The sequence below is a fragment of the Haplochromis burtoni genome, unplaced genomic scaffold (assembly GCF_018398535.1).
Source record: "Haplochromis burtoni strain Fernald_Lab_line unplaced genomic scaffold, NCSU_Asbu1 Contig_338, whole genome shotgun sequence".
Lineage (NCBI taxonomy): Eukaryota > Metazoa > Chordata > Actinopteri > Cichliformes > Cichlidae > Haplochromis > Haplochromis burtoni.
The window spans coordinates 507,206-512,694 of NW_024582699.1; positions in this window are offsets into that span (position 1 = coordinate 507,206).

Here is a 5,489-nt window from a genome sequence, read left to right on the forward strand (position 1 = left end):
CTTTTTTCCTGTCGCTCTTTTGAACAGCGACACAAAAAAAAAAAAAAAAAAAAGAATCCCAATGAATGCAGTGAGATGCTCATTGACAAACATACATGACACACTCGAGCTCATAACAGGTGTTAATCCTGCGAGCTTCAGGTATGTGGTGACAACCTTCTCACACCTGACTTGAGAGCTCTGGCGGATCTAGGCTACGCCAGGTTGTCACACAGGATATGTTGTGTGTACACACACACACACACACACACACACACACACCTTCTTCTCTTCACTTTTTTCCTGTCGCTCTTTTGAACAGCGACACACAGGAAAAGGAAGGAACAAGAGAGTGAGGGAGTGAAGATGAGAGTCTTCACAGACATCGACTCCAGCGGCGACAACAGCAGTATCACACCGTGTGTTTGGGTGTTTCTGCGAGTGTGTGTGTGTGTGTGAGCATCTGTGAGTGTATGTGTGTGTGTGTACCCAGGCACGTGTGTTAGGTGTGTTTCACAGGATTGCCAACACATCTCCTCGCAGCGAGAGCCCTATAGGAACAGAGACATCTGTGGAGTGAAAGGACGCCAGCTTGCATGGTCGTCTCTGGAGAAAGGAAAAGTTGGGGAGAGGAGAGGAGAGGAGAGGAGAGTCAACAGGAGCTCCAAACCTTGTCTGTCAGCTGATAATTAGAGGCGAGACGCTGTCTAATATAAAATAGTTTAATCTGACCATATTCCTTAATCAAGAATCGAGTCTTCAAGTTAAGCAAGTGAGCAAATCTACTTTAAATCTGCACCTGCTAAGCCTCACACCAAATTTTTCAAGGTAAACGTGCAAAAACTGAGGTCGAAATCATCTGCACTTTCTTCAAAGCTGATAGTGAGTGAGCTAATCTAAAGTCATGTGACATGCGTGGTGACTCAGCTGTATGGCAGCAAAGAAGATCCTTACCATTAAAGCTAAACCTTAACTAAAAGTAGGTGCTGTGTCATTCTTTCAGGATAAAATCGCTCACGGTGAATATCAGCAGATCAGTGAATAAATATCGGAGGCGCTGGCCTTCTTCTGTGATTCATCCATAACCCTGCAGCCGGGGACTTCCACTGCAAATGGAGTTGATGACAATACAAGCAAATGTCCTCCTTGTGTGTACAAGCAAGAGCACTCAAGCAGATGTGCACTGCAGACCTTGGGAGTATGAGCCAGGGAACGGGACACAGGTGCACCTGCTCTCTGCTCTCGATGAAAGGTCAGCCAGATTCAGAGAGAGATGCAGCCTTCTAGTGTGAGGGAGCCAGTGACAAAAAAAAAAAAAGTCAGAGAGAGCGAGCTAGACTGACACAGGAATAATCACAGCAACGGTAAAGTGAAGGCATGATGAAGAAATATTTAACTTTCATTTTTCGCAGAGTTAGTGATACAAACTATTTGCTGTGGACCCTTTTTTTTTTCCAAACCCACTTTCAAAACCATCTTTTTTTTTTTCTTCTAAACAGCCATCATTGCCACATGTGGCTCCATGTCGGTTGCCAAAGTGCATTTCCAGCGATCTGAGCAGGTATACAGGAGAAAACATGTGCAGCCGGACCGGTGCCAGAAGAGACAGAAGGTCCGCAATGATGTTTCACTACATAGATTATGCAGATACCGCGGTCAGAACGAGGAACAGACAGAGTGAGGGAAACAGAGAGAGCGAAAGAGAGGGAGGGAGAAAGGGAGCACGAAAAACAGAGAGTAGGCAACAAACAAATACAGACAGAAAGAGAGGACGGCGACGGCGGCGAACACAGAAAAACGGAGCAAGTGTAAGCATGAGAGGGGGAACATGAGAGACAGAGAGAGGGAAGTGAAGCAGGGAGGGGTGTGTGTGTGTGTGTGCAGGCTACAGCTGGCAGAGGGATTCCCAGAGCCAACTGCCAGTGTAGTGGAGCTCCTTAACAACTTCACAGGCCTCTCAGAAAGGAGCTTTAAAGTGGCCACATGGCCTGGCCAGCACAGCAGAGCAGAGCAGCAGGCTTTACTTGGGTTATGTGCACACACATTTGTGCACATGCATTCATACACACACAAGCTCAAGCAAGACTCAGCCCGCCAGCTGCTGACAGGGACAAGAGTGTCCAGAGCGATAAATCTGCAAGTGTGTGTGTAAGGGAAGAAGGGGCGGGGTGGGGGGGGGTTTAAGCAAGAAATAGCAGGAGAGCAAAAATCCTCATCTAGCTTTAGATACTCCACAGAAGTCACTGCATAGTTTCAAGTCACACTTTTCAATAAAAATATGAAGCCAGCCTCATATTTTGATATTCTGACCAAAGAGGCCACGTCAGGTTTTGCCTCCCTCACACCTGCAAGCCGATTTTATCTTTTACTGAGCTGCCTCTTTGCACAAATAGAAAAAATGCATTTCCCCAACTGCTGCGTTCATCCTCGTCCATGCTCGTAGGGGTGAAAAAACGTGGTACACGCCACTCAGCAAAGCAGCTTTGCCTTTCGCCGTTTGATTCCTCCGATAACAGTAAGCACCAGCTCATTGTGAAATGTCCTCAACAAGTTAAGCCTCCTAATTTCAAAATCGTTCCCTGATCCTTTAAACGCTTGGTGCAAAGCAGAAATTGGTTCTTTTATCGCTCTCTTTATATGCACGATTATCATTATCCCTCTTTGGAGCTGAACTTTGAGGAAGGGATGGATGAGGTTTGGGGGGGGGGGGGGGGGGGTGGATTGAGGATGCCATCACACGGACCCAGCTGTGTGTGTGTGAGATGGATATCAAGCGCCTTCTTTCTCTCTCTCTCTCTCTCTCTCTCTCTCTCTCTCTCTCTCTCTCTCTCTCTCTCTCTCTCTCTCTCTCTCTCTCTCTCTCTCTCTCTCTCTCTCTCCTCTCTCTCTCTCTCTCTCTCTTCTCTTCTCTTCTCTCTCTCCTCTCTCTCTCTCTCTCTCTCTCTCTCTCTCTCTCTCTCGCACCTCCACTGGACGTTTGTCCATCTGGATCGGCACAGTTGATTTTTCCAGGGGTTGTCCAGTCACAAAGGTTTTTCAGTCAGGATCGCGGTCTCTCCCTTTTTTCCCACCATCACTATGCTAGACCACCACTATACTAATGGTGGGGCATTAGCATTTCAAGGAGCCTCCATTAAGGAGGGCAAGAAAAGCTGCTCTCGGCGGGGGGAAATCCATTTTGTCCCAGGCTCCAACATCTGCTGCAGCCGTCCCAGCCAGAAGGACGCTCGGATAAAGCCCGAAGAGCCCTCTGATTTACTGTAATGACAGACAGACAGATAGACAGGCAGAACGGATGACCATATGCAGAAGAGAGGGAGAAAAAGGAAAAAGATAAAAACAACTTCTGTCTCACTGTCTGTCATTTTCTGGTGCTTTCTGTGTGCATGTGCCGGTGGTGGTGGGGAAGAGGGGAGGGGGCTGGGGGGGTCATGGGAAAGGCAGGGTGCCAGATTAGGCTCTCTGGGTAAAATCCTTCATGCCCAAAGTAGTGTGAAATTATTATTTTTTTAATTCTTAGAAGCAGAATGTCATAGTATCATAGACGTGGTATTATAATAACAGTTTAAGAGAAGCAGTAAGAGGACATCTGTAGTCATAATTAGAGGAGCTCACAGCCTGGTTGTCATCCGGCCCCACATAATGGCTGAAAGACCTGAACCAGAAACAGAAGACAAGTCGAGAGAGGGACAGAGGGACACGGGGCCTTGATCCCTACCCCATCTGTCTCGTTTCTCGCAGCTCCTTCTAACTTCTTCATCCCGCCCTCCCTCTGTAGTGGTCTCCTGTTTGCGTTGGTCTAAACCTACTAAGTCCCTCAGAAGCCTAAAGCCCGAACAGCACGGAGGTGAGCTGAATCACACGCCGGCCAGCTGGGAAGTCAAAGCTTTTAGCAGCTATACAGACAGGAAGCAGAAAACACCTGCAGTAGCAGCAGTAACATGAGGCCGAAGCAGGAGAAGAACGTGGGCTTGTTTTGGGTTTCTTTTTTTTAATCCTTACAATAACTCATGTAATATAATGACACCGTGCCCTTCTAATGATAGAGCATATTGCAATTACATGACTTTTTCCCCACCCAAAGGGAGCGTCTGTGATGTCATGGCGCCACAGCGTAGATATTTTTGTCCGTCTGCACAGAGCATGCTTGATAATAGCACATTCTCCGAGATGAACGCCGCAGCATTAGTGGCGGGCGTTTAACAACCTCTGGGTTGTTGTGACACAACACACCACCACGATGATGGATACTGGCTGTTGCCGTGAACAAAAATAAGAAACTTGCTGCAGCTGATAAATGCTGTATTTTATTTTTTTACAGCAGCAGCACATCTGACTGTCTGGCAGGATAATAACACGAGTTCATCTGTCTCTTTTCTTCTACCATCTTCTAGGAGTAAAGACACAGATACAAAGTGTCTGCGGGAGTTTAAACAGATGGAGGGCCTCTACTGGGAAGGAGTTTTTCGCCATAAAAAAAAGAGGGGGAAAATGAGGCAAAAAATGTCTTAACAAGGCATTTATTCTCATTTTCTGTCTTAAAATATTTATTGTTCCATCTCTAAATGTTTAATTTAGACATAAAACAGTACTATTAGGGGCAGAACATTGTTTCCAAAGCATTTACTCTTCAGAAGGGGTGGAAATATGAAATGCTTCAAGATATCGTGAAGCTATTTTTTATGTATGCATATCAGAAAAAAATGAAATTATCTGTTAGTTAGCTTTTGGAAAAATTCTTGTTTCCAAAATGCAGTTTTTTAATATTCTCGGTAGATTTAATGTCTTAGTTTTCACACTGCAAACACACTCGCACACACATATGAGAAGGAGGACGATGATGTCATCAAGTCAAGTCTGTGTCTCACATCATCAGCTGACCCGGTAGTGTCGCCTGCGGTGAGCACCTGGCTGCTTTCACCACAAGAGAGCCATTACATGTCAGAAGGTTGTTTAGAGCGCAGTCATTATGCACAAATACACGCACACACATACAGTACATAGAGCCAGCAGCTGGTATGCAACTCCAACTGGACAAAACAATAAAACTTGGAACACCGCAGCCCATTGGATGCTACAGAAACCTGCTGAATTTGGAAAGAGCTCTTTCTGGTTGACTGTATGTCTGTCTGTGTGTGTCTGCTTCTCTCTCTCTGTCTTTATTTCTCTGTCGTTCTCTTACTTTGGTGCCACCCAGCCTTGACGCCATAGCTTTTATGAAACACCAGCCTGACGGATGCCTTTTGCTCTGTGTGGTCCAGACGTAAGCCATCCAGGCCACTTGTGTTTGTGTGTGTGGGTTACTTTTTGCTCTCTCTCTCTCTCTCTCTCACACACATACACACACACACACGTCATCTCTTGCTCTGTCTCCACAGGTCTGGTTCTGAGCTCCATCACTCCTAACAATTATCTTTGGCTCACGGATCAGGCACCTCAGAGTCTGGGGCTGTTACAGACGAAGCACATGCCGGCTTAGAGATGTGTTTACAAGAACTGGGGGGTAAAGT